Genomic DNA, 22,285 nt, shown 5'->3' on the forward strand with positions numbered 1-22,285 from the left:
TTCACGGAAATCATCCTGTATGTCTATTCATGTAACTTATCGAACGAACGAACGAACATTTCATTTTTTATTGATATGCCATTACGATTTCAAGACTCCTTTCAGTCACCAGGGTGTTCAGCAAAAATATTTGTTTTCAACTCTTACTCAGCACTATTTTGGATATTGTGAACATTCGAATTCTTTCCGAATTTTTAAAATATTCACATACTTTCGTATGTTCTTCATTGACACTAACAAACCTGATATGTTTTTCGTTGCTAGGGGATTTTTATGGCACTGTTGACAGGCAAAATTTTCGAAAGAGGTTTGTTCGTAACTTTTCTTTCTATTTCAAAATGAACGCATCAATCGCGAGGGGTTACTAGCGGAGAAATATTTGAGTATGAGGTCTGTTAAAAAAATGGTGAATATTAAAATTTAGCGGGCTACGTACATTCAATTGGCGATTTTTCATCTTTTTATTTTGAGACACTCCTCTCGAACAAACGTTAACAGTTTCAGCTGTTTAGCATGTTTGGTTTGTTGCTAAGAGGCATAAAACTCATAATTATTTTGCATGTTCGGCGATTTTCTGCTATCGATATTGCTGGATATTGCTTTATTAATATCTGTAATAAAAAAGGTGATGGTGGCCATGTTAACACGAAACGTTTTATCGAATATTAATTAATACATCGTCACGGTACACTTTGAATACAATAGCATTTTACTTTTCCATTTTTTGATATCCTCCGAAATAACAATTCCATTCGAAAAAAACGAAAAAATGCATTTTTAGTTTTCCGAGTATAACTGGAGAAGAGCGAGAGTCCCCGTAAATTTTCTCCGACCATTGTATTGTTCCCGATGTACTTTTTCTCCCATTTAATCGTCTTCTTATCTATTACGGTTTAGAATATACCAATGTTACCACACGAAACGGCCTGTATAGGAAAAGTACTAGTATATTCAGATACATTCATAAGAGCTTCCGCGACCGAAATTTTTCTCTATATACGTTTTGTTACTCATAGCGCTGTATTCTACGAAAGTATTTATAACTCCTTAACTTTTCAGAAGACGATGGATCAAAGTATATGGTTATTCTAAATGAATCAAGATATTGGGCTGTGCTGGTCAGACTGAACGAACTAGTGAAACTTGTTTCGAAGAGAACAGCGGCACATATCCAATTTCGTAGACGAGAAAAGTCTAGTGTCGCTCAGCACGCCCTGAAATATTCTAGATCGATATATACCAATAAGGTATAATCAACGATACAGACCCCCACTCTCCTTTGAAATTTGTTATAAACCATCCTCTACTGATTGAACTTATAAAAATCAGCGCTATGAGAAAGACCCTTTCTGCTATAAACAGTGTGAATTAATTTACGAATGAGTTTAGATCATCTCTTCATGGTACCAACATGATTGGTGAAATACGCAGAAAAACTGTTACAATTTTTATTTGGAAGATTTTCCAAGTGATTTGACTGACAACAATATAATTTTTCTACTAATGAGAAAACATTAACAATCGTTTTTGCACTATTCAGATATTTCTGCCACAGAAGCAGCTCTGAAAATTATAAGTACTATAAAGTACTATAAACTTTTCAAGACATTTCAACGAGGAATTGAATTTTGACTTTCTCGATCTACAATATAATCAAATCGTATCACTCTACAAAGTTCAATATTTTCATATAATAAGACTGAATAGACCATAGACCCTAGTGAAAGTTCACTATACAGATAATATGTCTATTTGCGGCCTAGCTTATTCGTTTCTCGAATAAGAAATTAAACAATATTTCAAAATGGAAAAATATATACTAGTTCTGTTTTCGGGTGAACCCTTGATGAGTTAAAATTTATCATATGCAGGAAAACTTTTCAAGGAAAGTTATTTCAACTTTTATAATATGTAGCCTAGGCCTGAATATTCAATTCAAACCAGGAGCAACAACTTATTTAATGAGGTAATAAGTAAGTCTAAAATTACTTAAGTCATATTCGATTTATCCGGTTGAATTTGCAGGAACCACTTGATCAATTCGAAGAAAATCAGCCTAAAATTATCGCGTAGTCCAACTGTAAAACATTTTGAAAAAACACTTTTTAACAATTGTGTTCTGCTTTGAAGTTGAAACTGGTGGAACAGGATGAAAAATTGCACTAAAAACTATTTGAAATTTGCAACAAACATATATTTCACATTTCATAATGGTTATGTCATACTTCTTACTGTTTCTAACCTTTCAAAAGCTGGAAAATAAACGAAGCTAAATCGATAGAAATTATGATGGGACGTTCTGATGATTCCTCTTTCATATTCTCTGTTTCACTATCACTATCGTCATTTAAATCAATAACAAATTTATCTCCACCATTATTATGGAAGTGTCCAATCTCCATTTAGTATTTTCCAACTGAAATTACTTTTTTTATCCTTTTCTGCCAGTCTTTTTCGGTAATATTAGATTCTTCTTCAAACCAGCTCTAGTACCTTCTTATAAAATTTTGGAAAACTATTTTTACGCCTGATGCTTTGTTTCAATTATTCCCAAATTAACTCGATGGGATTGAAAACATAAAAATTGGAGGGAAGTCTCAGTATGGTGTGTCCATACTCTTCAGCAATACTCTCAAGGGCATACAGTTTTTCAAATGTTTTTGTCTGTAAAAGTTCAAGTAGTTGGTTTTTGGTATAGTTATCTACATAATACAAATTGCTATCCATTAGCAAGTATTTTATTTTTTCTCGAATTTTTATTCGGTACTCTGATGGGCTGTTGCGAATGATAGGAAGCGTTGTCAAGAATTATTATACTATTCGCATCTAAATTTGAGATCAATGTGTTTTCAAACCATTCCTCAAAAATATTAGCTCCCATGTTCTTATGATAGTCAACATTGCAGTCCTCAAGGTTTTTCCACATAATTTCAAAAAATTCAGAACCCATCTTCCACTTCCTCCGCAATGCACAATAATTAGTCTCGATCCTGTGTTTGCAGACATGTTAGGCGTACACATTGTCAAATCATCAGTCCACCCTTTCGTAACTGTGTCGTGAGTGTCATACCAAGTTTCGTCCAAATAGAAAATTTGCCGTTGTTCTTGTCTATATTCAGTTATTTGTTCTAAGTATTTGTTACGCAATTCCACCTTCCTTCTGTTTTCCATAACTGCTTGTCGTTTTTTTTTATTTTAAATTTAAATCCTACTTTCTTTATCCAATTATGAAGAGTTTTTTCACAACAGATCACGTTATGGCCGGAAGTATTCAATTTCTTCTTATGATTTCAGTTGTAGGAATCTCATTGCTTTTCTAACAGTCGTATATTGTTTTTTTCAATGATTTTATTACATGAACATCTGAAGGTTTTGGTAGTCCCGTATCACATCGCGTCTTACGTTCATTAGGTTTGTTTTTGACTATTTTACGTACAGTTGAGAAAGGAATTTCGGTCAAATCTGATGTTGCTTGTAATAGTTTTTTCCCTCGAAACCATACTTGAGATGTAGATTCTTATATACATTGAAACATACTCTCTGTGTTCAAATATGCAAATGCATCCGAATCTTATTCACTGGTATCTCTTTTTCGTATTGTTCACCATCGCTATTGGAATCACTACACTGGAAAAAGTCTGCGTTGTTATCACACTCGTTATTACTATTAGTACTTGTGAATTGTTATGTCATTATGTCAGAATAGTTATGCCATAATAACGGTGAAAATTTTTTGTATTCAATTCTCAGTCGTATTTAAAATCCTGGAAAAAGTAACTTCAACTCATTCAAGAAAAGCCAATAAACTTTTTCAGAAGAATACATTTTCCTCAAATCTCATGGAAAATAAAATCACATCTTCAAACCATTATGAGGCAATTTTTTATCATTCACAGGATATCTCCCATATAACTTTTTACGACGAAATTATAGCGGCAGAAACTTCGAAAGATCAATAAATCTGTGTCACGTTAGATGCAAAAAATATTCGTGAAATCTGTAAACCTTGGATATGTTAATCTATACACGTTTTTCTGTGCTGCACCGAAACACCTAACTATAAATTAATCATTAATTGAACAATTATGTTTCACAATTTTTATGGTGAACTGTCAAGCTATGTTTGGAACAAGATTTATGCTGTGTCTTTTCGAGTAGCTTTGAAAATGACAATCATAATGCAATAATACTCGAAGGTTTAACATCATTTTCATATTTTGTAATTTTTTTTCAATTAATAGTATAATTATCAATTTACTTATAAGTATTGTAACATTTCAAAATATCATTTTGGAGTTTTAATATTAGGACGATAGCTTGAGAAACCGTAAAAATAGTGTCGGTTTGCTTTTTGAAGCTGAAAACCCGTTGTTTTTGCGATGTTCAACGTTTCGGCTTTGGCGCTATTTCAAAGCTACAATGTACTCTTGGTAAAGTGACTTGACGCCGGGGTCTCAATCACATTCAATCAAACGTCAAGTACATAATCATAAAAGTGTGTCCGTCCCTAAAAACTAGGCAGATAGATAGACCTTAGTATAGTCATCCTTTTCTGTTCTTGAAAATGGCTTCAAAGTCGAATCTGATACGCCGAACACCACAGAACTCAGTTCAATCCGAATTTTATAAACTCAGATTGTTGACAGTCAGATTGTGAACATGACGTTGATGTTCTTCTAGATATTCTCGATCCCCCTAACTTCTAAACAATTGGAAGACTCATTTCACAGGTGAAAAACTTCCATTCAGTCTACAAACCGTCCCATCTGAACGTTCAGGAAAGTATGCTAACAGAAAAGTTCATAAACGTTTTCTCATTGTATTTCTAAGTTAGTTTTATAAAAAAAATTCTAACATACAGTTTAGCTTGAGATAGTATTTCCTCCCCTCAACTCACATGTCTCTGAAAAACTTCTAAAAGAATCATGTTGACTATTTCAATGATTTCGAAATAATTAAGATGAAATGCATCTTTGTACAAACTTTCAATGGTGGTATTTCTCAAAGTACTTGAAATTTTTAATTTCTATTTCTTTTTATATTATACACACATGTGGGAATATTTCTACTTATAAAGGGGCTTTCAACAGGAACTTCCAAACTTTGACAATTTGACAGTCATCTCGTTGAAGCTACATCTGTCAAATCAGTTGTCGTTTATTCAGTTTATGTTGCCAAATCACCATGAACGGATATATCATTCAACAACACTTGCAAATAATAACATTGTTTTATCAAAATGGGTGTTCTGTTCGGGCAACGTACCGCGCGCTTCGCCCATTTTCACGGTCTCCATAATCGTCGTACTGTGGTGGATGAATTTGAGTCCATTGGTTCAGTAAACTTATGACCAACACCCGTACGCAAGATCTGCCGAAAACATCCCCACTGTCTGTGAGAGTATGCAGGAGAATCTGAGGCAGTCGATTTCGCAACGCTCACAAGAAATCGGCATTTCGTAGACCACAAATTGGCGAATTTTGCGTCGTGATTTAGGCCTGCACCAGTACAAAATTCAACTGACCCAGGAACTGAATGTAAACGATCATTGACAATGACATGTGTTCGCTGAATAGGCTCTGGATCAGTTGGCAACGATGATTACTGGACGAATCGGGAACGTGAACAAACAAAATTGTCGAATTTGGGACGATACCAATCCACATGAGATCCAAGAGCGTCTAGTGCATCCCGAAAAAATCACGATTTGGTGTGGATTTTGGGCTGGCGGCGTCATCGGTTCAAATTTCTTTGAGAACGACGTTGGCCAGGCCATCACTGTCAACGGCGAGTATTATAGGTCGAGGATTACAAACTTATTTTAGCCTGAGTTGTGTTTTCAACAAGAAGGTGCTACGTGCGATTTGGGGGCATGTCATCCCACGTGGAGGTGATGTGAAATGGCCACAAAGATCGTGCGATTTGACTCCGTTAGACTTTTTCTTGTGGGGTTTTCTTGAGGTGTACGAAACTCAATAGGTCTTTCAAATGAATAAAAAATCTTTGATATCTCACATACACTTTGTTTTATTTAAATTTATAGATAGGAAGGGCTTGATGAAAAATCCTATACATTTCTATTTCCACTCAATCAGGGTAGTTTTATTATTGACTGACAGTCTCGGTTACAGCTCATAGAGTTGCACAGGTTGAAATTTGATGAATTTGCATTTTCAATATTCAAGTTAGTGTGTTTCAAATATAAAAAAAATGTTTCTGCACCGACAGTTCTACTCAAGTGTTAGTGAAGGCGACTGAAAATTTTGAAGCAGAAGAGATTATTTTCTATTTACTATATCAACTTTTCGAAACAAAAAATACATTTTGGACAATAACAGTCAATGGAGAGGAAGAGATAATATCTTCATAACGGTTGCAAATATCAAACCTACATTAAAGAAAAGTCTATTATGACAGAAATTTACAGGTTCGAATCCGGTGTCGGATTCGAAAACAAAGAAGCCTATTAAAAAATATTAATATAATGATACTTTCTGAGAAAAATCATAGAACCTTCTTTGAAGTGCTTGAGAAACCATTTTTTTTCTGCGATAAAGAAATGTCCATCGCAATTTAAAATAATGATTAGGTTTATTTACAATTATTAAGTAATATGTTTTGTGAGTTCGACCGATTTGAAGTTCCATATGTTGAAAAAAATTGAGCTTGAAGTTAAAATTATATTTAGTGAATTTGCAAAAATTGCATATACAGTGCATTTCTTTATTGTTTTTTATTTTTTGACCGGGCCAACTCAAATAATTGAAATTTGGGATAATGAAATTAATGCATGAATACTTTATTTCAAAGTGAAATTTACAGATGAAACTTTCAAGATGGCGACTGGACGCTATCTGGGGAAAAAAATTAAATAGAAAAGGGGGGTCACATTATTTTGAAGCTCCTGACGAATACTTCACAACCCTAGAATATGAACTCAATACCTTCACCTAGTACAGAATATTTATAAATTCCTTATATTTCCTGAAGACAAACACATTAATATCGATATTTCTAGAAATATTCCTTTTTATCTGCCATATGGCAATTCCAACAACCCGATAAGGTTTGTTAAGTTATTTTTTGTTTATAAAAACGACAAAAAATATCAGTACGACAATGAACATCATTGTTCAGTTAAAATATTCTCATTCAGTTTTCGGTTTTACTAGTAGAAAGGTACCACGTCAACAATCTCTAAAATGGTCAATTCTCGTCCATTGGAAGAAAAAATTTAAGCGATTTTTATTTACAGTGCGACGCGTAACTTTCACGAGACCGAAAGGATTTTCAATGAACGTTTTCCGAATTGTCCTATCTGTAGAAAATATTTGAGGGAACTTGTATCCAAATTCACAACTAGCAGTAGTAATCTAGTACTTTTTTTTGAAACATTTTTCGACCAAGGTGTCATTCAATTCGTATTTTTAGCTAGAAAGTTTAAGGAAAGGTCCGAAAACGATAAAAATTACAAAAGTTATAAACAATTAAGTGAAAAAATGGGGCTTTAGTTTTTTCTTAATATCTCGGAAAATTTTCAAATTTTGGAAATTTGAAAAAAGATTTGAAAAGATCAATGAATTTGCGTAAAAAAAGTCCCGACTCCCGAAACTGTATCTCGATTATTTATAATTTATACACAGCCCTGAAAATAGAGCCAAAAGCGGGTAGTCTGGCTTCCGCGCGCCTTTCGTCTCTCTGATATAAAAACAAAAAAAATTATTTAAACATATTAAATGTAAATATTAAGGAATGAAAAAATTCATGTAATGTTGGGATACATCAATAAACAATAATCCGCAGTCAAAAAATGTTTATCCCAATTTTAACGTTAATTATAAATTTGTTAATTAATAACTTTTTCTGAATTGAAAGTTAATATAAAAATCCCTATAATCATTAAACTAAAACCCTGGCATTTTTTTCCTTTGGTGAAGTTATCCTTAATAGGCAAAAAAATATATTACCGTTGCCAAAATGAAAAAATTGTTATTTTCTATTTTTTATTGACAATTGAAAATTATAATTAAAAAAAAAATACATTACAATTTTTTTTTAAATTCTTCATTGTTTCAATGTCTCATGGCTAAAAACTAATTAATAATTTTTTTTTTAATTTTTTGCAGCTATTGTTAATAAATTTATTATAAACAAATACATTGTTTACAAGCAATTCGAATTTTTTTTGCATTATGCTAATTGAAAAAAGTCATGATTTTTAGAAAAAAAATGGTTCCTTAAAAAAATTTCTTTGTTGCTAAACAATGCGTTTGTTAATTACTAATCGTTTTGTGCAACTAAATATTAAAATTAAGGAACCGTTTTTTTTCAATCATAAATTCTATTGTTCTTTAAGGTTTTGAAAAAACTTTTTTTTTTATTGTTTATTTGAAAAAAAAATGTTATAAACAATTTTTTTTTTAATTTTTTTTTCAATACTTTGTTCTATAATAAAAGTAACTATGGGTTTTTTTTTTCAATTTAAAAACTGGCGCCTGACGACTTACTTAAGCTGGTTAATTGTGCCTGCATAAAAGAGTGTAATAATCGATGTGGATGTAAAAAAGCTGGGATTCCTTGCTCATCTTTATGCAAAAATTGTAAAGGTCAACCATGTTCTAACAGTACAAGGCCATCACTTGATGATGACAATGATGATACTGATATCATGATAGGTCGATTAAATGCTATCGATAGTAATCCTGATGGAAATGAAGACGACGTTAATGATTATCAAGATTTTCCAGTAGAAGTTCAAGAATACTGTGAACCGATACTTGAAGAAGTCGAAGAGGAGGAGGTTCAAGGAACATCACGACAAGAAAATACAGAAGAAACCACAGATGATGAGCCACCGCCACTAAAACGATCTAAAAGATTACAAAAAAAATAATGAAAATTATAAAAAAACTTTTAACTGTACTAAACATGATTTAATAAATTTTGAAAATAACTTTCAGTATGTTTTTGATTTAGTAAATTCCCTGAAAACTTGAAATTTTTCTTTTTTTAATAAATAACGATCAATAATTAAATAAATACTAGGACTACAACTTTAGTAAAAGGCTCAAATTGTTAATAAATTCATAATGAACAAAAAAGACTTGAAGCATATTTGTCATAACTGCAATAGTTTAAAAGTTATTATAATTATAAAAGTGAAGGAGCGAATGAGAAAGACAAGTATCAAGGTATCACCATAATAAAAGTTTTATAAAAAATAGAATAATTTAAAAAAAAACACATGGTTACTTTTATTATAGAACAAAGTATTGAAAAAAAAAATAAAGAACAAAATTTGTTTTTACCAATTTTTTTAAATAAACAATTTAAAAAGGAATAAAAAAAAGTTTTTTCAAAACCTTAAAGAACAATAGAATTTATGATTAAAAAAAAAACGGTTCCTTAATTTTAATATTCAGTTGCAAAAAACAATTGTTAATTAACAAAAACACATTTTTAGCAACAAAGAAATTTTTTAAGAAACCATTTTTTTTTATAAAAATCATGACTCTTTTCAATTAACATAATGCAAAAAAAATTTCGAATTGCTTAGAAACAATGTATTTGTTTATAATAAATTTATCAACAATAGCTGTAAAAAATTAGAAAAATATATTATTACTTAGTTTTTAGCCATGAGACTTTCAATTCAGAAAAAGTTATTAATTAACAAATTTATAATTAACGTTAAAATTGGGATAAAAATTTTTTGACTGCGGATTATTGTTTATTGATGTATCCCAACATTACATGAATTTTTTCATTCCTTAATATCTACATTTAATATGTTTAAATATTTTTTTTTGTTTTTATGTCAGTGACGAAAGGCGCGCGGAAGCCAGACTACCCGCTTTTGGCTCTATTTTCAGGGCTCTGTAAAAATTATAAATAATCGAGATACAGTTTCGGGAGTCGGGACTTTTTTTACGCAAATTCATTGATCTTTTCAAATCTATTTTCAAATTTCCAAAATTTTGAAAATTTTCCGAGATATTAAGAAAAAACTGAAGCCCAATTTTTTTTTTCACTTAATTGTTTATAACTTTTGTAATTTTTATCGGCGCGTTTTCGGACCTTTCCTTAAACTTTCTAGGCAAAAACAGGAATCGAATGAAACCTTAGTCGTAATTTTTGGACAGGGCTGAAAAATGTCACCAAAAAGAGCTAAATCGAGTACATGTGAACCAGAATAAGTGTACATAACAAAAAGCCCCCAGGTCATCCGTCCATTCCAGAAGAACAGCAAGAGCAAATAATTGGTGAGATGGTAGTAAATCCTGAACATTCTACTTATTCCGTCGCGAATGTTTGTGAGGTGTCTCCTTCTACTGTGTGGAGACTTTTGAAGAGGAATAGGTATTATCCATGCAACATTAAAATGGTACACCAATTAACTGAAGATGGCCCTGATCGAAGAACAGAATTCCGTGAAATCATGAAGGAAACCATTGCAAGGCATCCTACCTATCTCCACAATATTTGTTTTAGTGACGAATGTACAGTTTTTTCAAACGGCAATGTTCATAGGGGAACTCTATTTGAATATGCTGGAAACTACTGTTGATCCTCTTATCACTGAAATCGTCGAAGCGAATCCTAATGAATTCGATATGGCTATTGAATTCCAACAAGATGGAGCACCACCACATTACTCCAGACAAGTTAGAAACTATTTGGATACTACTTTTCTCGGCCGTTGGATTGGCCGTCTAGATCCTATAGAATGGCCAGCTCGCTCGCCAGATTTGACACCTTTGGTGTCAAATCTGGCCGAGCGAGCCGAAAATGTTCGGCGTTCGGCAATTTTTTGAGTTGACCCTTTCATTAAATTGAAGGGAGGGGGATATTAAAGAAATGCACTGTATATCATGTGCATCATATGATATGTTTATGAGTTAATTTGAAGAAAAGACATATTGTTTTGGAAATTACATAAAAGATATTTTCGATAAGAGTTGACTTTTTCTCAAAACTAAGCACTTTAAACCGGTGAAACTTCTAGAGGATATGAACAAGTACATAGATAAAGTGAATTTTGAAGGCCTATCGATTATTTTCAATTGGAGTGGTAATTGGGGGGTTATTTTTATAATTATTGTCGCCGAAAAGATTTAGAAGCAATATGCAAGTGTGTTCCAATAATTGAAAGTCGATTCCGGCAACTGTATCGCCAAAAACATATGCAGGAATAACTTCTGTGAAGAATCCTGCACTGACACCTGTCAGATATAATCCAACGCCCTTCGTGGTATTAGCCAGGGGAGTAGTTGTTTTCTGATAGGTGTCAGTCCATGAACCTACTGTGTTGGGAGTTGAGACTGGCCTGAACGAATTGTTCTTAGATAATTTGATTTATAGCCTGTCTTCAAGTATGCCCACTGACTATATGTGAAAACTATTATTTCCGTTACAGCTCGATTAGTTTTGATGCTAGGGACTTTTATAAGAATAAAATTAAAATGTTTTCATTCGCTTCAAAGAAGGTTCCAAAAATTTTCCTTGGAAAATTCATTGTTTTTGGTCACGTCACATTCAGAATTTCAATTTTAGCATTTGTCTAATAAGAACCTTCCTACAACTAGCCATTACTATATTTATATTGGGTCCACAGACACCATTAACCCACCATTCCTTTTGTGTTTTCATATGCTACATTTTTACTAAGAATAATTTTTCAAATGAAATACTTTTCGAGTGGGTTTATTGGTTGAAAAATTGACACTTTTACTTGCAAATAAGTCTAAAAGTAATGACTCTATAAAAAATTAATGTAATTAAAGTTGCTTAAAATTAAGAGTCGATTCCCAGATTCATTTTCAATTAATTTTTCACCCCCGAGAATGGGTGACTTACCGTCAACTTCAAAGTTGACGGTAAGTAGAACCTAAATATGAATTTTTATGAATATCGTTGCTGTTTGGCAAATTTATAGGGGAAAAGGTCATTGACTGGGCTAACTGATTTAAATAGATTCAAAGTAGGCTATGTGTAAGGGTTACTAAACTAGTTTTGGAAACTTTGTCTATCCAATATATTCAGCTTTGATGCAAGTAAAGAGGGTTCGAAAAAATATTTAGATCTTGTTCGACTAAATTGTGAAAATTCTTGATGGAGACATCAGTTGCACTTAATATTTCATTACTTTCTCATTTTAGATGCAAGAATTTTTTTCACGTTGTGGAGAAGGGTTCACATTGGGTGTATTCGTGTCACAATTGAGAAAAAATGAGAAATTTCATAGAAAATTTTTTTCCAAAAAAATTATTCTATCAAATTTGTCTATTTCTAGTCATGTGTGTCGAAATAACCAATGAAAGCATCATTACACTGATAACTACCCATGGATAGTTTTCACGGGTAGTTATCACTTATGTCATGACATTGCTAAGCAACCAACACAATAAAGTTTTTTTGGGAAAGAAAGTTTTTGGCTTTCTACTACTCCATCTGATACAAAAAAATGGATGAGAGAATCTTCCAAAGAAAGGAAGGATTAATCAATTTGAAAATAAGTAACTCTATACATGGATGTGTAGATCATGCAAAGAAGTAACTTTCAGACACAAACTGAAAGAAAGTCCTCCTGAAACAGCTACTTTCATATAAACATTGAATTACACGAAAGAAAAAATTCTTTCGAAACAAATACTTCTATATGAACACTGAATTATACAGAAGATACTTTTCTCTATTCAGTTTGTATATCGAATATTCGTGGAGGAATAAGAATCAGATATCATTCACATGAGTTCTACTTTGAATGAATGGTAATAAATTGCACTTACATGAAACACTGTCACCCTCACTGGAATACACCGATGTTTCGCCTCAAGACACTCGCCCCAAGGCTCTTCAGTACCAAATTGGATAACATTATAGAAAATACACACACTTCATTCATGAATTACGATTTTGAATGTCACGGAATAAGCTTGATCTGCTTATGTCATCGATGACATCGTAATGACATTAATTCACCTATTTGATTTAATCCCAGCCATGAGGAATCTTATTTGATTTGAAAGGTTTATATTTTTAGGAGTGATTAATTTTTTGGGAAAGAAAGTTTTTGGCTTTCTACTACTCCATCTGATACAAAAAAAATGGATGAGAGAATCTTCCAAAGAAAGGAAGGATTAATCAATTTGAAAATAAGTAACTCTATACATGGATGTGTAGATCATGCAAAGAAGTAACTTTCAGACACAAACTGAAAGAAAGTCCTCCTGAAACAGCTACTTTAATATAAACATTGAATTACACGAAAGAAAAAATTCTTTCGAAACAAATACTTCTGTATGAACACTGAATTATACAGAAGATACTTTTCTCTATTCAGTTTGTATATCCCAAAAAATTAAGCACTCCTAAAAATATAACCCTTTCAAATCAAACAATAAAGTTGTTTGACATTTCAGTAATTCAATTTATTTCGAAAATGTCACTTCCTCGCTTTGGTGTTCAAAATGATGCGGCAATTGACAAAATCATTGAAGAAAATACACCAAAAAATACTGACCTATGCAGTAACCGAGGCAAATACAGCAAGATCAACGGAATATCATTATACGAATTGTTCTTTTAATAATTGTGTGTTCAATAAATAATTTTGTTCGAATTGCAAAAAATTTTCTCACCGAATATCCCTCGAACATTGATAAATAACTCATAATTTTATCACAACTTCCTCAAGCACGTTATTTTAGGTAACATCCCTCCCGCCTTCGGCGTCGGGATGTTACCAAATAACGTGCTTTCGAAAACTGTGATAAAATTATTTCGTTAGTTATCAATGTCCTTGGGATATTATAGCTGATAACCGGTAAAAAATATCCCTTTTTAGCCAAAGGAGCCGAGAACCAGTTAAAATAATTAATATTTGTGCTGGTGTATAAGCCTTCTTCGGTATTTTATACCGTAATTTCTATATATGGTCTCATGAGGTCTTTCAATTGGTCTGCGGTAGGCATTTGCTATCTAAAACTGTACTTTTTATGTTTTAAAAACTCAGTAGTCAACAACTAGCTTGGCCACTGTAAAAAATATAGTGATCGGCAACCTCAATTATTGGGGTTTATCCCCTTGAATTCGAACTCCAATTATTCTAAACAAGAAAAAAACCAGTGTTTGCTATCTATATTTATTGTTCACCTTCTTAGATGATTACAACTGAACCTTCGTGGACTGTATCCTATTCTACTCTAACCTGAATCGCACAAATATTATAACACCACTTGAAAATGTCTAAAACCCAACATGTAGCAGAAATACATAAGGGAAGGGTAATGCAGTTGTTCGATAACGAAACACATTCGCATACCAATACAAGACAGTAAATGTTGTCAGATCTTGAACGTCTACACAAAATATAAAAATTTATAATATTCTGAACATACCACCCTTGAAAAGGTGCCTTCCAAAAGAAAATTCTGATGGAATGCACTATATATGATTAAACTAAGCTACATTCTATTCTATATAACAGTTTGTCATGGCACGCTTCACTCCACCATTTAAATTTTTTACAGTAGCGACTCGGACCTTTGCATCTGGACCAGGAAAAACGTTGCTAACTCTTCCCATCCGCCAATACAATGGGGCCAGATCATCACCCTTGATGAGGACGAGTTGTCCAACTTTGTCCATTTTCATCGTTGTTGCAGTTCAGTGATGTAGTCAGATGACCAGCGGGACCAGAAATGTTGAAGAAGCATTTGGAGATTTTGAAACTTGGACAGTCTGTTGGTTGATGGTTGAAGCTTCCCGAACTTATGTGTCTGGTTCAATGAGGAAATGGGAAGGAGTAAGGACATCCATATCATCAGGGCTGAATGATGAAGGAAATAGCGGACGTGAATTGGGGATTGCCTCAATTTGAGTAATTAATGTTGAGGACCCTTCATATGTTAACGAACCATTACCCAATATTCTCTTTAAATGATATTTACAAAACTTAACACCTGCCTGCCATAATTCACCAAAATTCGGGGAATTTGCTGGGATGGATTTCCAAGTTATTCCTTCGTTTTGAATATTATTTTTCAAAAATCTGCCTGGTTTTCGAGAAACGCACCTAGTTGCTTGAGTTCAGCATCAGCTCCAATGAAGTTAAACCCGTTGTCAGAAAGCACTTGAGATAGTTTACTTTGTCTAGGGACAAATCGTCGTTGTAAGAAATGCCTCAGTTGTCCGATACAATTTCTTAGTGGATTGCTTTGGTAGAAAAACAAATGAATAAGCAAATTTAACATTTATTGACTTTGGCACATCTACAGTGAATATGTTTTATAATAAAAGGACCAGCATAGTCTATACCAGTTATATGAAATGGAAAAGTATGGGTTACTCTCTCCTTTGGAAGTACACCCATAACTTGTTGAAGTGGTTTCGGATTAACCCTAAGACATGTTACACATTGATGTGTAACCCTTCTAGCTAAATTCCTACCACCTAAACCCAATAGTTTTCGCGAATTGAAGTCAATACCAAATTTGGTTCAACGTGAAGTAATTTTTTATGTTCGGACTCAAAAAGCAACAGAGACAACCAATGTTTGCGCGACAACAACATAAGATGCTTTTTCGAATAATCCAGCATAGATAATTGTAATTGTCCCCCTACCCTGAGTATCCCTTCTTCATCGATAAAGGGGTTCAATTTATGCAAATTTTTATTTGACAGACCTTTATTTCCAGTGAGGTCAGATATCTCTCTAAAAAAAGATTCATGCTGCGCGATTTTTATTACTACCTTCATAGCTTTATCGAGTTCCTCAGCAGTTAAATATAGTTAGAACCCACATGATTAACTGTTCTCACCTTGTGAGTCCATCTCAAGCATCGAGCGATTACTGTTTTCAGTCGAATCAAGCAACTGTAGTTTTTAAGTGTAAAAGTTATAGTTGAAGTCACCGGCAAGTCTTCGCTGATTAACGCCATTCCACCGGGCCATTCAGACCTTTCTAATGAAAGCCACTTAGGACCATTCCACCACATATGTGAGTTTATGATTTCAGCAGGATACATACCTCTTAAAATAATGTCTACTGGATTATGTTCTGAACTAACATAGTACAACTCTTGTGAGGTGGAAAGATTCTGTACTTGAGCTACTCTATGACTTACAAATGTCTGTAGTCGATGAGGAGAGATCTTTATCCAACCAAGAACAACAGTTGAATCTGTCCACAAGTAAGTGTTATCAAATTGTATCGATAAAGATTATTTGACTGTTGTAACCAGTTTTACGAGCAGAAGAGCTCCACATAGTTCCAATTTCGGGATCGTTATGGTCTTTAAAGGGGCAACCTTGACCTTAGAACAGAGAAGCGATACCTTGATACTTTCATCTGTTCCGATACTTCTTAAATATACACAAGCTCCATATGTCTGCGATGATGCGTCTGAAAAACTATGGATGTCCACTTGAACATAATTCGACATTAGAGTGTGTATTGGGATGCTCAATTCATTCAGAACGGAGAATTGAGATTGTAATTTTTCCCATTGGTAACGTTTCATCCCACGATAATTTTTCACACCACAGTTTTCATCGGTATCTTTGCTATCATAACATAAGGTGTTACCAAACCGAGTGGATCGAATATCTTAGAAATATCAGATAGTATTGTTCGTTTGTATGTTTGTTTCTATTCATTGGGAAATCTATTGAAAATTTCAAGATATCCTGTTTGAACTGCCAATATAATCCCAAAGTTTTACGTTGATCCTTTTCTCCGAAATGAACAACATTGTCATCAACCAGAGTACTATTAATTTGTTGAAGGAGGCCCTCATGGTTCAACACTCATTTTCTTAAGTTCATTCCGCCCGCTTGGAGGACGAAGGAAATGTCCCGACATAAGACGACGTATCTGCGGATTCCGCACCAGTTAACATATCAACAACATAGAACCTCAGCGGCTGCTGGATATTCAGATAAATGAGCAATACCTAGTTGTTTCAAATATCTTATTGCTGGGAACGAGGCTGACCGCGTTTCATACGTTACGGTATTCAGAGTGTACACTTTCAATTCATCAGCAGGATTTGCTATCCAAACTATTTTTTGATATACTCGATGGTCTGCATCAATCCATATCATACGGTACATCTTTATGTCCGCGAATACCACCACTGAATGTTTTCTGAACCTCAATAAAACCATAAAGAAATCAACTTGTAACTTTTGCCTTGTGTATTGAATATCGTTCAGAGAAAGTCCAGAAGATGTTTTCAAGGAACCATGGTTCCTCGAAGTTTCGTTGTTGAGCTACTCTCATTGAGTGCTCCACGATAAGGTAAGTAGAAAGATGATTCTCCTACTGATCCTTCACTCTCTGACATATGTCCCATTCTTGAATACTCCTCCATAAACTCTACATACATTTCCAGCATTCGCGGACTTCTTTGCAGTCTTCTTTCTAGAGCCATGAATCGATTAACGGTGGTTTTTTCACACTCCCGGTCTTCTCTCGAAAGAACTGGTTCAGGATTATAGAATATATCTCCCAAAACTTCTCTTACTGAGATTGTATGTCAATTAGGGTCATGTCATACATCGAACAGTAATTTTGTGTCTCATCAATGTGAGCGGACCTGACACCACCCATCCCGTGTGAGTTTTCTAAAGAGTTGGTTGACCTCTTCTCAACTTGAACTGACCAACACATAACAAATTATAAAATACTTCCGCACCAAGAAGCACATCGATTTTTCCTGAATAGGCAAATCCAGGATCAGCCAACTTATTATTGGTTGGAATATCCAAATGTGAAATGTGAAGCACCTGACTTGGGATCGAATCCCTAATTGTAAGAACAATCAACCCGATAAGGTTTGTTAAGTTATTTTATGTTTATAACCAAGTATGAACGGTATACGAAGGATTTTCATGTTTACATTAAAAACAATAATCTTTTCGTTAACAGAAGCCCATTTGCTCAACCGTTTTACTGGAGAGGATATTAAAGTAGCCAACCTAAATATTGTTGAAAATATCGTGGAAACACTCCCGAAGTCATTCTTCATTTTGTAGTTCAGCCACTTTTGAAATGATTAAATGATTAAATGATTAAAATACCGAAAATATTATTCGTAATACAAAATATACTTCATACCAATACGTATGCAGATATTTAAGGGAAAAACTTTTTTGACTTCGTCTTCTCCATAATACAAAAACATTGTGGGAAGCTACTTCAACATAAACCATTGAATTACAAGAGAAAAAACTTTCGGAACAACTACTTTCATACAAACAATTATTTGAACGAAAATCAGTTTTTCCTATATTTAGTTTATACTTCAAAACAATAAAATATATGAAAAAGCTACGATATGAAATTTCACTTGCATGATAGTGCTAGTGAAGCACTATAATCCTCAACGGCGGACTAAGATGTTTCGGAATCAGACACTTGCCAATTTTCATTGAATAATTCTGTTTATTGATTGGCTATTTTATCATAATGAAAAGTGACTGGTGTCCAAATAATCAAATTATTTTACCTATACTAGTGGCGCGGCTTAGCGCGCGTAGAATTTGGTTTGTCACATCAAAATTCGTGACAGACTATCTTAAACAAATAGTTATCAATCCAAAACTTCAGGTTTCCAACTTCAAAACCGGCGGCAACAGCTAGTGATTTATATTTCTACTACTTCAAAAATACAATAACTGAAAAAATATGCCAACCGCACTAAGTAATGAATGGCTTCGAGAATCGAATTATGTTACCATGAAGAAATCCGCAAAACTAACACAACTATCAACGACGTCCGCCCTCACGCGTCTGCCCGCGTACGGGTCGCATTTTTGGCGATGGCGTTTCATTGATTAGATCACCCCTCTACTCCCCGCGCATTGGTCACCATCGTCTTACAGTGGACGCGACGCGTAATGGCTTACCGCGTTGTTAGTTAATCTTATTTGAACGATTCGTCCAAATTACTTAGTGTAAAAAAGAAAGTTTATCTATATTAAATACTTAAAACAACATTTGTGTTACATTTCATAAAAATTTGACCGAAATAAATGTGCCTTGTGAAAAAAGTATCCAATTTAATTGTATTATTGGCTGAGTATTTTGCATATTGTGGCTACCACATAAGAGGTAGATATATGCTATTGCGAACTTTCCAACTTACTAACACTTATCGTTATATTGTGACCATAATTACACAAAACCTTTGTAAATTGTAGCCTTTAAGTTATTCTGTTGTATAAGCTGTATTTATGTACAAGTATGTACATGTAAATATGTAAATACATTTATCCATCTTCGCAAACTTTTACATTAGCAGTATTAGTATGGAGTATAGATATACTTATATAATACCTAATATGATTCGAATAAGAATTAGGATTTGATTTGGATTCAGTGAATGACCTTCAGTTTTTTGTACATATTTGTGGGTGTACATTCTTGAATTACTCTTCCTCACATCAAATCAAATTAAATAAAGTCCTTTATTTTCCTGTTTGACAATTCAATAAGTAATTGTATTAGGAATAGTCAGTAGAAGCTATATTAGAAAGATAAGCATAAATTAAAGACTACTACACTCAAATTTAACAAACACACGCATGCACACACCACACATACACTTACACGTTGAATGATCATTAATGCTGTAAAACGCATTGAAAACTAAAAAAAAAAGTGTTTCAAATCTCTCTAATGTTTTGCTTTCTTGCATTTCAGTTGATAAAACATCAAACAAACAAGGACCTGCAACTTTAAGACTTCAGAGAGCAATCAGCTCTATAGGGCTAGCGGAACTTGATATAATTTTTTTGCCTAGTGTTAATTGTATGAGTGGAGCCTATTGTAGGAAATTGACTCTTATTTTGAAAAACGTAGATACAAATTTCCAATATGTACACGTGTGGTAGAGTCAATATTTCTAATTCCTTGAAAACATTTTTCTGACAATATAACTTCTAAAAATGTTTTTTAAACAAAAAAACTTCACCTGCGTTAGGTGACCAATCCCAGAAACGGACATCATAGCGCAACCTCGACTCCATTTCAGCATAGTAGGTATACAATAATGTTTAGTTGATCTAAACTGATAATATAGCTGAGGTTTCGTACCTTGAATGCTAACTAATGCAATTTTGGTATAAGTCCATCGTAATGTGCTTTGAAATTTAAGTTTTGACAATCTCTACACCCAAAAACTTGGTACTTTTCGACAATGGAAGCGGATGATTATCAACATCAATATATTGGGTCAAGAATGTTTTGATAATCATAAAATTGAATAATTACCGTTTTATATGAATTCAAAACAAGCAAGTTACTGGAAAAGCACCAGTTCAAAGATGTTATTGTTTGCTAGAATTTCCGTTCTGTACTCGTTTGATTGCAGCCTATTATAATCGTGCCAACGTCATCACCTAACTTCACGCACTTTCCATCAAGAACACATTCGTCATCTTTATCTTTATATACTCGGAATAGCAAAGGTCCCGAGACTGAACCTTGTGTTACTCCGAGCGATAGAGGTATCCGTTGAGAGTTGATTGTTTTTTTGTTACCCTCAATTACATTGGTGATAGTTATATATTTGCTGCTGTCAGACATAAATGAATCAATCCACTTATTCCAAATTCCCCTAAAACCTATCTCACGTAACTTTTTCGAGAGTTACCTGAGGGCTGACGCAGTCAAATTGTATGTAAAGTAAAAAGTGAAAGAGTTATTTCCCGATGTGCTTCCTAAAAAACTGAAGTGTTTCGAGTATTAATGAAATTATTAATGAAATATTACCGTAAGTAAAATAAAAATGGCCTGGAATTGTCTTGTGGGAAGTGGTTGAGAACTAGAAAAAAAAATTCAGATTTTTAGTTCCTGGGTTTTCCTTGAGTGAAGACTAAAATAAAAAAAACATTAATTTTCGGGTTGTTATTGACAGATCGAGAACTAGCGCACTGAATCATGAAAGTAACCTATATAGTGAAGAAAATGTTAGCAAGCTCTTGAATTTATTTTGCTGTTTAATGTTAGTCCATTTTTGACATGACTGAATAATCGAAAATATACAAAGTATCATTCATATCCCAAGTATCACTGTGCCATATTATGTTAAAGGTTTTGGTATCAATAAGTGTGATGTGGGGCCGTGACAACCTCTAACGAGCCACCTCTGTAAACTTGTCCAATTCGCAAACTACACAAAGCATTCATGATATCGTAATGACCCTTGAAAAAAGGACTAAAAACGAAATTATATTATTACAATTCTGGACAAATACCTTGAAAACCGGCATCTAATGATCGTAATGACATTTCGCCTGAAAACTGCGCAAGTCAACGCCCACCAGTACTGACCTACATTACGCGCGAGGTTAATGACCTCCACAAGCTTGGTTATTATAGAATGCGGCCTTTGCATGTCTCTTAATCGAAAAAAAAAATTGCAAACATATGAGCAGGGTACTCACATTTTTCGATCACTATTTCGAATCTCCTCCAGTGAATAAATAACACCCATTAAACACCACACTCGGAAGAAATTATACTTCAGTTCTGAATGAGTTTGAGGAAAATCCACCAACAAAAGTGAATTTGTTCGACGAAATACACTTATCTATCTCTGCTCACTTACGGTTCACTGTCATCGACTCAAATCTAGGTTACATTCAATTGTTTTCCATTTGAACTGTCGAAAGTTAGCGATGCCTACCGCTATTAACACTCTATCTGTCGCCCGTTTTTTCTCGAGGAAAATGAAAATTACGTCACAATATCTCGGCGATTATATTCGGGAATCTCGAAATACGAAATATGTAGTTGTGGAAACGGTGAATACACTGGTTCGTTGCTGGCAGCCGGGACTGTGCGGGTTGAATGACCTGTGGCTTACAACATCGCAGAGGTGGGGGGAGAGGGGTTCGGGAGAATTTTGCCGCGCGTGGTCGCTGCATTTGTTTCCTGCTTCCATGTGACAGAATGCCTGTTTAGACATCAACCGATCGGAAAAAATATCGGGGTGATAAAGAAGAATTATATTTTTAAATTTGTCGAATGACGGTCTGCCAAAAAAAAAACGTTTTGCCGACGTTTCTAACCTTATTGAATTCATCCTCAGGGCCCTATAAAAGAAATATCGAAATATTTTATCTAATATTTCATACTTGAAATGGAAAGTGAATTACGTACCAAATTACATAAAAACCAATAAATAAATGCATGATAACAACATCAAAGTTTGGAAAAAAGTATGTATATAAGGATAAACACGTTTCAAGCGGGGTTGGCAAAAATTAAAAAAAA

At 33.7% G+C, this 22,285-nt stretch overlaps 1 protein-coding gene across 1 annotated transcript in view; it reads right to left on the reverse strand.

Annotated features, from left to right (window-relative positions):
• Positions 1-21,848, reverse strand: part of Hr4 (nuclear hormone receptor 4) — a 236,092-nt gene extending 214,244 nt beyond the window's left edge. Inside the window, exon 1 of the mRNA XM_074177114.1 lies at positions 21,454-21,848. The gene's annotated coding sequence lies outside the window, so the exon portion shown is untranslated. The remainder of the gene's footprint in view (positions 1-21,453) is intronic.
• Positions 21,849-22,285: the final 437 nt, after the last annotated feature.

This window comes from Leptinotarsa decemlineata, unplaced genomic scaffold (assembly GCF_025532065.1).
Source record: "Leptinotarsa decemlineata unplaced genomic scaffold, Ldec_3_MD MMD2_tig00002159_RagTag_RagTag, whole genome shotgun sequence".
In the NCBI taxonomy this organism is placed as follows: domain Eukaryota; kingdom Metazoa; phylum Arthropoda; class Insecta; order Coleoptera; family Chrysomelidae; genus Leptinotarsa; species Leptinotarsa decemlineata.